The sequence below is a fragment of the Calonectris borealis genome, chromosome 20, assembly GCF_964195595.1.
Source record: "Calonectris borealis chromosome 20, bCalBor7.hap1.2, whole genome shotgun sequence".
In the NCBI taxonomy this organism is placed as follows: domain Eukaryota; kingdom Metazoa; phylum Chordata; class Aves; order Procellariiformes; family Procellariidae; genus Calonectris; species Calonectris borealis.
In genome coordinates, this window is record NC_134331.1 from 11332804 (window position 1) to 11346909 (window position 14106).

A 14106-nucleotide genomic window follows, 5' to 3' on the forward strand; every position below is an offset into this window, starting at 1 on the left:
TGAGCTATTTTTTTCGTGTAGGAATAGATATCTGCATTATGAGATGCTGGGAACTTGGTTTCAGCCTCCAAGGAGTGAGGGTTCGAAGGTGATCCCCAGGCTGCCTGTGCTCAGGTTGCAGGTTGCGTTGCTCTACCTCGTGCAAGATCATCTCGCCAATAAAACCCTGTACTTCACGTTTAATTGAGGAGGCAGCTCACAGGGCTGGCGTACATTACATACCATGATGCATTTACTGGAAAAATCTTGAATCTTTCATGAAACTCCAAGCACTGAAAAATAATTGCCAAGACCATGTGTTTGCAACTTGATATCCCTGCTTTGCTTCTCAGAGTAGCTACAAAATTCAAATGAAGTCTTCAAGTCTGCCAACATTTTTTGATCAGAGGCACTACATCAGAGCATACCCCTCTGGTAGGAAAAGCCAGAACAATGCCACCTTTAAATTAATTTTGAGATTTAATCACTTCATTTATCACAATCTGACCTCTCCTTGACACAACACCCATAGAGAATGGTGGAGCCACTGCCTTGACACACCAGCATTGCTGGAGACCGAACAGATCGAGAAGAGGCATCCTTGTTCAGGCAGAGCTCAGGAGGAGCAGAGGAGAAACGCTCTCCCTTGTAAACAACAGCAGGAGCCCAGGGCTCTGCCTGCAAAGAAGAGCTTGCTGGTGCTGCAGTGCCCTGGCACTGCCTGCCGAGTCCAGCCCTGGTCGCTCCCAGATTCATGCCTGACCCTTGCACCCATCTGCACCGCACCTTTGCTCTGCATCCCCAGCCTTGGCCTCCCTTCTAAAGCAACTCCAGACCTGCAGGGTTATTTGCTCCCATGTCCAGCAAGCAGGAATGCAATGCTTCACATTAAAACATCTCATTTTCCCCTAAGACTTCTCCAGAGCCATTAGCAAAGATCTGAATAAGCCCTGTTCCCCATTAGCGGTGAGACTACCCATGTCCTCCTAGCTGGGCAGAGGAGCACCGAGCACCTGAAGGACATCTGGGAGAAGTACAGCAAAGTGGCAATAACCACTGTGACCGATAGACAACGGGGGTCATGGGACATGCTATGGTGGCTACGTACATCTGGCCATACTCTGCCAGGCTAACCACCACTGAAATCTAACGTCAAGTGTTTCCAATTGACTGGCCTTAAACCTTGAGAGACAACTGACCAGCAGGAAACACATAGTTCAGGAATGTCACAATGATTTAGACTATCTTAAAATGTCCCTAAATCATTGTGTATTGCCCAATTTTATGGTGTCAACTGTCCCGGCACTTTGAAAGATTCAAACATCCTAAGGCTGGGAACAGGACCAATTTGCCGAGAGCTCACAGACACGAGATTAAAACCTAAAACTTTAAGAGCCTTCTGGGGTTTGGGTTTCCCCCCACTTCCTCTCGTGCTGGAATCAGGAAGTGCAAAGAAGCAACTGTGAAAATAAAACAGTTTCTTTTCAGAAAGTTACCTGAACTTTTTGAACCTTATGTTTCATTCCCATTTAGGGCAAAGATCCAAGATAGTTATTCCTGTACTTAAACCAGGTTCAGTCATCCTTAGTAATTAAGGGCACTAGATCAAAAATTAGATTTATTGTACCAGTAACACAACCACAATGGATCTTCATAAAATTTAATCACACAGAGAAGTGGGTTGCCTGAGATCTGCCATTCAAGCAGGCTTTATTGCATTTATATATAGAATCATGAAAAATAAATTAAGAATGGGGATGACCCTTTGTCTACCCAGAGGCCCAGGAAAGATGCTTGCCTCTGATACAGTTTGAAAATTAGCATTTTATAGGGCCTGGGATGCTGCCTGACACACAAAATACTTTAAAATTCTGTAAATAATGTAAGTAAATTAACAAGAGATAGTGACTGCAATGAATAAAACATAAGTTAAGTACCTTTCCATTTCCTCTGAAGCCTAGAGGAAAAAAGTGCCTAGATTCAGCTCTTTGGGGGAAAAAAAATTACAAGTACTTGTAGTGTTGGTAGGAGAATACACAGATAATTTAGAACAACACTGAAAAGTCAGTCTGAAGCATCTTCAACTCAACTATGAGAAAAGCCAGGCTTTTGTGGCAAAGACAAGTCCCTTGGGTTGACTTTTAGCCTTGTCTGGGGCAGTCCAACATGCACCGAGTGCTCAGGGAGATCATCAGGGATGAGTCTTCCCCCCTTCCTCCCTACCCCTGCTCCCCCTTCACCACCCCACCAGGCTCCTTAGAGGAGGTTGCTCCTAGGAAGGCTAAGCACAGCTCAGGGGGCTTCCTCCTTCCAGCATGGGCTGCTGCACTCCACCACAAAGGCTTCTGCTGTCTCCAAAGCAAGTCAGAGCTCAGAGAGCCAGGAAAGATGAGGGAAGTCCAAGTTCAGTGCTTCTTGCTCTGCTGTAGGGGATGTCACTGTAGCTGACATGCTTCAAGCAGATGAACGTGACCACCACCAGCCCCAAACCACTTCCCACATTAGCATGGGGCTCTCCCTCCTTCATTAAGTCCACCTGAGAGCCTGGATATGCCTGAGCAGTCCTAGCATGGCTCTATCTGCAAGGTAACATGTGGCTACCATGTAGACTTACCTGGGGACAGAGTTGAGCTTGGACCTCTCTTAGCATTGACTGATGTATAGGTGAGGTTGCCCACTTGCTTGCACAGCCCCCTACATCATTTTAAAGAGAGAAACTTCCACGAGGATTTGGTATGACTTTGGACAAGAAAATTATTGTGAAACAAAGCACATGTCCCAGAGGAGAGCCAGGAGGTCAAATGCATTACAGTTGGTGAGGCATTTAGTTGACACAACCTGTATTTTTACATTGACACTTTGGATCTGGCCTTGAAGCCCTAACCTGACATCCCTGGCTAAGGCAGAGCGGGAATCTTGCAGCAGCATGCCGGCTCTGAGGCGCGAGCCTTATCAGATGGGCTGGAAATATGTCAGCAGGAGCCTCTCCCAGGATGTTTTGGCTTGTGATCCGAGCTGAACACCTGGAAGCCAAGAGGAGCCTGGAACAGATTAAATGAATTGGCCAGACTTTCTCATCTTGTTAACACGCTGCAGGCTTCATTTGTGTTTTGGGCAGGGATTCAGAGTGGTTCTTTATTTGATTCAAACCAGATAGCCCATCACAAATCCAAAACTCCTGCTCGTATCAGCATCATCCAGATACTGTCCCTGCAGAAAAAAGGTCTTTGTGACAAAATCTCTGACAAAATCAAATAACGCACGCACACACACTAGGGTTTTGCTGCAGATAAAAGCTAGCAGAATACTCCACTTTGTCTCTTCTTTTCCAGCTTTCATCCTCTTTTCTCAGTCTTCTACTTCTAGTTTCACTGTCCCAGATCACAGGAAGATTCAAACCACGGCAGCTTCCAAACCCTGCATCAGAAAGTTCAGTTGCAACCTCTACAAGGACAAACACTAACAACATCTCCTTGGAGAGCCTTAACCATAGCCACACCATGTGCCATGGCGAGGATGCGGGTGGTGCGCTGTGTCCCACCCCCACAAGAGCGTCTATTAATTTTCCTCCTGAAGAGCAACTGTCTTATCTCATATTTATGGAAGTGACTCAGAGGTCCTGCAGACATCGGGTTTCTCTAGCCGTCTCGTGCCTTCAGGAGATGTGCGGCAAGGACAAGTACACCCAGATGACACCAGCGATGATGCACACACACTGACATAGCACTCTGCCCTGACCCACCTTCCCTGTTTCACCCGGCACTCACAAAAACTTTCTCTCAGGGAACACGATGTCCCATAAGATATAAATAAATTTAAATTTAGTTGGGTGGCAATATTCAACCAAGAAAAGCATAGGACCCAAGACAACCACACCACAGGCATGGGAAAAGGTCTCTCTCTATGCTGCTCCTAGACCAAGTGGTTTCATGACCAGGAAAGCCCCAGCCTGACTTTGCATTTACAGGTAGCAAAAAAGAGCAAAATACTTCAAGAGAAAGGCAGCTTCTTCTCTTGCCCCCGCTCCTGCCAAGGACCCAACATCTCATTGATCATTTCCACGTGGTTCCTGCTGACAGTATGAAAACATGTTCCATGCAGGCATTAAACTGCTAACATCAATTACCAAATCAAGAAAATGGAAGGATTTTATCAAGTACCGTTACTGCCAGATCTGCCTGTGTGTAAGGCCTTCCAGCGAGCGTATAAATCATTGCGTTAAACGGTATGGAGTGGGGCATATGGCCCTGCTGCTAGAAGAGAGCTTGGCTCACAGGCGAGGGAAACGGTCCTGACGTGCGCTTCCAGGGAAGCACTGTTAGTGCCCTCTCGAGTCTCTGTAGGAGAAGCAGGAAAAAAATTGGGTTCTACCCCAAAATCTGTCATTTATTCATTTTATGATCTTGGGCAAGGTAGGGCCCCATTTTTTCCTCAGTTTCCCTAATTTAAAGGGGAAGTGAACCCAGCCAGCTTCTCAAAATTGCTTTAATATTCATGAGGAAAAAAACAACCAATCAAAAAAAAAAAAAACTACCAAAATCAAGCAAAGGTCTTACAGACTCATCAGTATGAGGAACCGACAACTATTTTTTTTCCTTTGCCATAGCAGAAATCTACGATAAAGACATTATATGGGTACAGGCACTGCTAGCTCGTAAGGGGAACCACACAAGACGTGCAGATTTCCCTATTTAATGACTTTTGTCAAAGTAGCCACTGCTTAGGGGCTTTTCTCTCAGAGGATATCAGGATTTAAAGTTCATTGTTTTACAAGCAGGCAGAATGGGTTTGTTGTTGTTGTTAAAACCATTTTCCATTGAAAACTGTCCAAATAATTTGCCTTCTCTACCCCACTTCCTATTCCCCTGCCCTTATATACCAATGCTATCACTTTAGATCTAGCTTTGTTCAAATGCTATTGAGAGGCAGGGAGAGAATTTTGTCTGTGTCAGAATTCCCCCACCTATCAACTTTTTTGGAAAGAAAAGTCCAATTTTCTTTCAGATCAGGACAGCCCGCTCACAGGCCCGAGGGAAACCTGGGATTGCTCCTGAGCTCTCAGATTTGTTTTAGCATCTCAGAGCTCAGGAGGGTATCGGTACCCAGGGAAGCCCCTGCCTTGCTCATAGGGGAAATTGCAATTAAATCCAAATCAAACCTGGCTGTCCTGAGCTCAGGGCTGGCTTGGATGCTGGGCTGGACAGCCAGGGTTAGCTGCTTGCACACATACTGGTGCCTAGGGGAAGCAGAGCTGGAGAGGGCTGCTCAGCAAAATGTTCAGTAATTTGCTATTCTTGAGGCGCAATCAGCCCGGATTTACACCGGGAGCTGCTCCTGGAGGAGACCTTGACTTCAGACACATCTGTGAAGCACCCAACGCTGCAAAAGGGACTGCAGGAACTGTGCTGCGAGACCCAAAGTACAAGATGGTGCATGGGAGAGAATTCATCAGTCAGCTCTGAAGAAGAAATTCTCCTTGTTGGGGAAGGAAACAGCTTTGCCTGCATGATGAAAAATTTAAGAACCCCTGGCCTGGCAGTTTCCTCCTGGGGAGAGTTAAAGCAGCAGCCTGAAGAGCGAGGCAGACGTTTCCCTTCACATACAAACTGCAGATATGCTGCACCATCTCAGTCAGCGTCCGAAACAAATCACCCCCCTTGCTCTCCTCAAACCCAGGGGGATGTTCGTCCCTTCCTCCCTCCAGAAGAGAGACAACTAAAGGAGGAAGAACCCTTGCCTCTTTAGTTAATATTTTACCAATCCTGAACTCTCAGAGCTGCACCGTCCGCGCCAATCCCAGCATCTCCCTCACGCAGCATTAGCATTTGCTACTCTGATTTTGTAGGGAAGAGGCTAAATTTGGGCATTTACTAGCCCTGGCATCCTTCCCTGTATGCCAGCCGACTCCCTGACCAAGGAGACCGTAGTTATAGAAAAGAGAAGCAGCTCCTTTTCTTTGGGATGTCACCACTTTCCCAGGTTCGAGGGGGTGGGAGCATCGCCCTCCTCGCAGCTCAGTTCCCCCAGGGGTGAAACGGGGACGACCGAGACATTATTGGGGTGCGGGCGCTGACGGCTGGTGATGGGAACCGCACAAGCGGTGCGGACAGCGGCTGTGTTCTCCCATCCTGCCCGTCCCTCCTCGGCAGGAGATCCAGCTGCTTTCCCTGCAGCCTCGGGACACGGACAAGGTCAGGGAGGGAACCCTGCGCGAGGGTCCCCGGGGAGCTCTGCCACTGGCCCCGCTCCGTTAACCACCCCTGCTAAAACCCCGAGCAAACTCAACGGGGGCTTCAGCAAACAGAAAGCGGGGCGGGCAGCAGCGCCCGTGGAACAAGCGGGGCTTTATACAAACATCTGCACCTCCGCTCCCATCACCCGTCAGGCCAAACAAAAACAAAGGCACAAGCTTTCCATTTTCTTCTTTTATTACCCACCTTAAAAAATAAAACGAAACACTGGTCAGCCACAGGATTCCTATTTTTATGGAGACCATCCTGCCACGAGATTGCTCCACAAGGACATTATTAATGCCATTTACAGCTCAGCTAATAACCGAGCCTCTGCCGCTCTGTAGGCGAGGGCTATGGAGGAGTCATTACAAAGGTGATCCCAGCAAAACCTAATTCTGCCTGGCCGCATGCTGGCAAGGCCAAAGCGGCAATCGTTCTGCGTCCTGGCTGTAAAATCAAATTAAATTAAAGATCCCATTTCACCAAGGGCCTAATACTAATTTGTGTAACATTTCCATTAAACAATGCTGCCTACAGAAAAACATACACTAAAGCACTTTGACGATTTAACAGGGAACATTCCAATAGGAAACTTTATTAGATTTTCCTATTAAGCTGCTCAGGGCACACACTCACTTAATAGACGTTAATTACATTAGCAAGGCTGCAAATTCAGTCCTGGTGGAATCTAAGTGACTTTTGCAAAACTGACTCAGTCCTGGAATTTCTGTAGGGACAAAAGGTAAAAAAAAAAACCCAACACATACATAGAAAACTGGAACGAAGCCACCATGTCACCACTTTTTCAACAGTGGCTTTAAAACACTTTAATGTACTGGCACATTTTGCTTTCACATTTCCAGAGTGGAATTTTCACTAATTTCCCAGCTTGGCAAAATAATTGGAGACAGCTCATGATATTTGATTAATGGATTTTTTTTTTTTTTTTTTTTGCCAGTAGAAAGAATGGTTGAAACAGCAAAAAGGCTGAGTATTTCAGTTCAGTGTTTTTGTGAAGCCACTAAAAGTATTTCATATTTCTTCAGCACATGCTTGTGTCCTATTACGTTCAATGGGGATTTAAATACACACTTTGAGTTAACAAGGCATATAATGATTAGCCTAAATCAAGATCTAATTACAGAAGATTGTTGACAAATGATTTCAGACAACATGTAAATGCAAGCCAAACACTATTTCGCTTGCACCCAACAGAATTACTCTTTTCGAGATAATTAGCTTTGGCCTAGATGTATCATACCTAACATTTGGGTCTATGCTTCCACAGACAGCTAACCTCAGCCACATTTTGGAAGCATCCCCAGTTTTCTGCTGACTGCTGAGGGAGCCTAACAGGGATTTAGGACTCCACAGCTATATAAAATTTCTTCTGGCTCAGTCCTTGGTATTTTGGAGGTACAATTCCTCTTCAGTTGTGCTGTCCACCGTTACACTTTACCTCTTTTTCACTAGTAAAAGGCAAGACGCTTTAAAAGCTCTGTGACAGCCTAAAAAATGATTCCCATTTGCAGGGCTGGGAAGGGTAAACCCTTTGCCAAGGCCAGTGGCAGAACTGGGGCTCCCCAGGACCCCCAGCCCTGCCTCAGCGCGTGCACATGGACACGCAAACCCTTGGGGTTTGCGTCTGATCCCAGCTTAGGGGGTTGTACAGAAACCGTGGTGCACGGGCCAGGCAGATGAAGCCCATGAAGGTTTTCTGACATCGGGTCTCTTCATACACGCAAGCACAGGAAGGGCACTTACATATACAAAGCAATCTCCTAAATCTTAATTAGGCGTACTGTACCTTAAATTCAATAACGAGCTGATGACTCAGGGCCCTGAAACAGCCTTTCTGTTCATTTAAACATTTCACTATTAAAAATACTAAACACAGTAGGCACTTCAAATGTATCCAAAACCTTATCCTAATCCCTTCCCTTACTGAGCTTATACTTTTTCTAACAGATGTGTTGCATTAATAATTAAGATAAATTTGAAGGAAGATTAGGCCTGATGCAAGTTTCTGGAGAAGTGGGAGGTTATGGAGTTCAGCACAGTGGCACAGGAAGGTAAAGGACCCACCTGAGCCGTATCCGTCACTGCCGTGCTGGAGGAACACCACCCCTGCTCCCCCCAGGCTTCAGTGCTCTTGCTCCTGGCTGCTGGGTCATAACCTCGGTGGAGGGTTATCAGCCTCAAGAGGGGGGAACTCAGCCCTGAGGTTCCTATTCATTTCCACTTCTGCAGTGCTTGGGAGCTGGAGCACGGCTCTTGCAGAGGACTCTGCGGTGTTGGGTCCTGCTGGGTTGCTGTTTCCCATCAAGGTGACACAGCATGTGACAGCTTTCCTCCAAAAACCGCGACCACACTGTGGGTGAGCGTCCTGAACGAGCGTTCCCTCAGACTGGTGAATCTCCACAGCTCATTACTTTGGATCAAATCTAGCATGGGTACACCTCTTGGCCTGACTCACCCCCACGTGCACTGCAGATCAGGCACCTGGAGCTGCCCTGCTCCTCCTCTCATCAGTTTGGCAAAACAAAGACCTGCATTTTCCCCAGATGTCCATCTCTAAGGCTCATAACTTCCAGAGCCACCTGTCTCAGCAGCCAGGAGAGACCAGCTCTCCCAACTCTCCCAGTCCCGCTCCGCTGATGGGCTCTAACCCGGCTTTTCCAAGGTATGAAGGGGTGTGACTTCTTCCAATGAGAAAGCAGCAGGGATAAACACCTGAGGAGGAACGTGATGCCCAGGTACTGCTCCCTGTGTGCCCCCACACTTTGCTGCAGGATGACCCCATGCCCGGCGAGGAAGGACTCCTGGTGCTGACTACCAAAGGGGCTGAGGAGGGGGGACCACCTGGGCTGTGGGGAGCTGGGTGAAGGTGGAAAACCATGGAGGAGACGGGGAAGGTATTTCATCAAGACAGTACTGGGTTTGAAGGAGGTTTGGGTAACTCTGCTCAGTCCCTTGGAGCTTGTCCTGACCCTTCACCATCAGCAGGAGGGCTCGGCTCCATTTCCACCCCCTCGGGGCAGGTACGTGTCTGTACCTTTTGGAGCACACGGGAGAGGAATGGCCATTTCCCCTCAATCCACCGAGGAGGTGGAAACAAGAAACTGCTTGTCTCGACATAAGATTTCTGACAGCTTTTAAGCAGACAGACACAAACTGAAAGCCACCATTAGCAACCCATCTCCCAGGCAATTGTTCATGTTCTGTCATTTTGGCTAAAGTGTCATTTAGACTAATTGGTCTTTTTCAGAGGCCAAATACTACTTATGAACCCTCCCTTAGAACTACATGCGGCCAATGACATCTCCAGTGTGAAGACTTTCGGGCTCAAAACATCTAATTAAGTAGATGATAACATTAGCACAACTTCTGCTCCACTGCGGGAGCTGTCAACACACAGAACTACTGTTTTCTGCAGTTTTTATCATGAAAGCCATTATATTTGGCATTTCTCTTAAGTCCCTAGCCAAGGACGTACACTATTATATACACAACTCTCAACTCTTTAATTTAACTCTATTTCTAGCACTAATGTTTGCGAGGGGGGGGAAGAAAAAAAAAAAAAAAGGACTCTAGAAATCATGACCTGAGTGTAATTGAGGCCTCAGAAGCAGAAGCTAATTCAAAGCAAAAGACCCCCTCCCCTCTGCCATCATGCCTTCATTTCCAACAGCAAAGCTAGACTCAGAATCACTTAAGATATTACTCGGCTCAAGGGATGTGTCAGGAACAAGGCTCTGGCTGCAGCTAATCCACTGAACAGCACTAAAACCCCAAAAAGCACGGAGGGACCTCGTTCCATCTCCCACATCCCACTGTGTGCTGGGACAGCCCAAGAGGTTGAGCTTGGCTGGACAAGACAACCTTGTTTCTTCACAAACCAAAGCGTTCCTCCAAAGAGACTGAATGAGTATAATTATGCCAGGTGTTTTATTCATTGCCCCAAAACCAAGCGTTATGCAGGAAACACAGCCTCAGGCAAGCTGAGGCGCTGGCAAGTCAAAGGACTGGAAAGGAGAGAGAAACAGATAGGAGAAAAGGGGTTTCTAGGCTGGGCCCAGTGAATGCTGCCTTTCTGGCAAGTTTTCCCCAGTAGCCTTCTGCGATGGGAAAGAAAACGTGGTTTTGAGTAGCTGATGGCACTAGGGATGGCAGAGGGCAAATGCAGAAAGGAAAAGCACTTTGAAGTGCAGCTAAGCAGCAAAGTGCTCTCCTCAACCCAGGGGAAGCCCCAAGCCAGCGCAGTCAGTGGGCAGCCGTGGGAGCCAGGGAAGGGAAATTCTAGCCTGAAAGGAGATATTTGGTTTGGGACAGCAGATTTGTTCCCCCCCCCAGCTACAACCCAGACGCTGTTTTTCACATTGCAAGGTGGATTCAGCTCTGCTCACAGCGTGCACAGAATAGGGACATCGGACTGACAGCTATGGGCCACGTACAACGGGCAATTCAACAATTTTAAGGGTGCTGAAGGCACAGCTGAATCTACTTTTAGGAATAAGGAGCTAAAACTGAAAAAGCCACTCCTTCACCTCAAGAAATACCTTTGCATCTATTCATATCTGTGCTCTAGATAGGAGAATCTAGTTCTCCAAACCAAAAACTCTCCTCCTGTAGATCAGGCAGATTCAGAGCCCACATCTGGTCATCCTATGGGCTGCTCTCCTCTCGCTCTCTGCCAAAGCCCCACTAACATCAGTCAGCTCCGTCTGACACTGCTTTATCACTGTGAAAACATGCCTCTACTTCCCTTTTTATTAAAACCTTTCCAAAATCTGCTATACCTTTGGCCCCTTCCTGGGAATAGCACTGATCGACATTTGTTTGGGTGTTTATGCTGTTCGTTTGCCAAGAAGCAACTCTGGCGCCTTTCTGCCATTCGGCACCCCATAAAAACGTTGGAGTATATCATAACTTTCAGGAACAATCTCTAGACAGAAGCTGTTGCTAAGCCACGTGCAGCACACACCTACCCACCGAATTTTGTCAGTGGGTCTAAAATTTCAAGATGATGACCCGCGAGAGGTTGATGACCTGCCTGTCATTCCCTCTGCTTTCGGGCAGGTACCGGTGAACAGCAAGCCCAGACGCTCGCCCTACCAGCACACAACTCCCATTAGCATTGCCGTCCGCACGCTTATGCTCATCCACGAGCTGAACTCGGCTGACCTCGCTTGGCTGATGAGATCACAGCCCGGAGAGGTATGGCTGCAGGCCAGTGAGAAAACAGATGTCTGCTATAGACACCACTCATTGGTACTTTATTCCCATTTATTATTTATTTAATACGCACTCTAGGTCAATTAGGGTTCTGTTATTGTGAACTTTGTACTAACATTTTTATAAACAAGGTCTGTCTAAGAATAACCGGAGAGAATCCCGTGCCAGGGGACATGATAACTGTCAGTAGTTTGTTGCAAGAGGAAGATCGTCTCAGTGATGTCTTTTTCCGCCCCGCTCCTGTTTAGAGAGTTTCTTATCCTCTGATAAGAAACCCTTCAGAAGCCTTTTGGACCAGCAGCTCAGGGCCTTCTCCAGCCCAATGGCCTCCTCCCCGAGGCAGAGCTTACCAGGAGTTCAGTGCGAGTCCAGTCCTCAGGATCAATAGAAGTTGACAAATAGATTAAGTGCCCGAGTGCTAGCTTTCCTGGCACAGCACACGGTTACTCCAAACAGAGACAGCCACGGGACACTTTGGACGTTTTGCAGCAGAAAACCACTGTTTCTAACCCCGCCTTGCCACCTTTGTGCTGAAGATTTCACAAACAAGTTTTCTTCAGCTACAATTGAGAGACATGGGAGGAAACAATCAAGAAAAGATAAGAGAAAAATTTGATTGTACTCTTAACATCACAAAAGCACCTAACTGGACAGTGCAAAGATTGATCATGTGAATATAAAAGCAATTGGGGGCAGAAAGGGGAAAAGAAGAAAAAAAAAAAAGTCACCCCATGGGGGCAGGGAAGCCATTGTTGGGAGCCCTTTCGTGGGCAAAGTGGAGGGCTAGAGACTAAATTCCCCTAAAAAAAGAAAAAGAGAGAGAGAGAGAGAGAGAGAGAGAATCGTTAAATTGGCTGTGGTCTTCTGAAAGAAATGATTACTCGTGTACGTGCAACCAGAGCAGCTCTCAAGTTAATGCTGTTTTGCTGCAAGAAAAAAAAACCTTGTCTGTTTTATCAGATCTGCCCTGGGACTAGAGATCAGCCATATGGTTATTTTGGTCCAGATTCACCTCAATCCCATGAGATGTCTAACTCAGGGATATAATTGACCTGGGTCCCCTCTACCCTCACCAGCCAGGGCAAGGCACCTGGACTCATCTACGCCAATTCGGTTTGTTGGGGAGGTGAAGACTGGGAGATACGATGGGCATTTTATTCTCCTCGTGCTCCAGGGCAGTACAGGAACATATCCAGCCCCAAAATAATTTGTAGCAGCTTCCCAGCAATCTACAGTGGGAACCAAAAATCGGTACAGGTGCCCCCCGGTTCCCTTTCCTGCAGGGGCGAGGGCTAGGGAGCAGCCTGTGCGAACGCAGCCAGGGAGGTATTATCAAATGACATTTTCCTTTATCCAGCGATAATTGATGATCAGGCCATTAGAACAGAGATTAATGTCATAGGGTCACAGCAGATAGTCTAGAAGGGACCTTGAGGTCATCTAAATCCATCCAACTGCCCCACAAAAGGCTCATTTCTGACAGATATTTGACCCCTTCAAAATAAGAGGGAGGCTTCTGACCAATATTTTAAACAAAAATTTTCTTTGGCTGACTACAAAATCCTTCATTCATTTCTCTCATCTATAAGAAGTCTCTCAAGGCACTTTTTTCAGGTATTTTCAAAACAGAATCAAACTCTTGTTAATGTGCCAGTCAGAAGAGGCACTTCCGAACTTCCAGATTGTTTCTAGCAAAGTAATTCACCTTGGGGCAATCAAAACTCCAGGGGGTTATTCTTTTCTTGTTTTTAGGCTTTGTGATCTTCCAGAAACTTCAAGCTGTTTTCATTAAAAAATTGTTTAGAATTGCCAGCAAAAAGAAATAATTCCTATTTGCACAGATCCGAGGACTGTTCATTTAGGACCAAGGACACGAGCTGGTTAGAGGATATACTGTGCCACCAGTGAAGCAGTAAGGACACTTGAGGGATTTGCTTGGAAGAGTTTTGGTGCAATAACCTCTCTTTTACACACTTTTCCCTCACCTTGTTCTGCCTCAGTTCCTGCCTGTGTCAAACCAGGAGGCAGGTATGCCTGTTGGCAGGGAGGGAAGAGGGGGCTAATGGACCTTCGTTAAGTACTTTGCTGAACTTGACTGAAAGGTGCCACCTAAGCGTGCAGCTCTGGGATGACGGATGTGAAAGTGTAATGCAGTGTTTCCCTCCCATAATTACAATTTCATCATGTAATAATAATAGGTAGTGATTGATCGTGACCCTTCACCGCTGCAGGATGTTGGTCGTTAGGAGGAACTGATTGATCACTGGAGCTGCCATTTGGCCATGCAGAGCCCTTCCACTGCCTTTCAGAAGGGGAATGAAAGTCTCTTTAAATAAATAAGACTTTAAAAGAACCAAGATCACTATCGGGAGACTCTTAGCTTCTTCCTACCCTCATTGTGTCAGTCAGCAGACCAGGAGGTTGCTAGAGAGCTGCCTCAAACGGCATCATTTGGGTGCTGAAAGCCTACAGAGATCCTTCCTTTCCATAGTCACCCATCAGGCAGGGAGACACCGAGGTAGAGGACAGCAATGACCATCCCCTCAGGCACCAGAAGGGCTGTTTCAGCTGGTGGCTCCAGCACAGGGACGGAGTTTCTGCTCTCTGATCCCTCGGGAGAGCAGATGTCCAGTCCTCAGATGGGATTTGTACCTGTTTT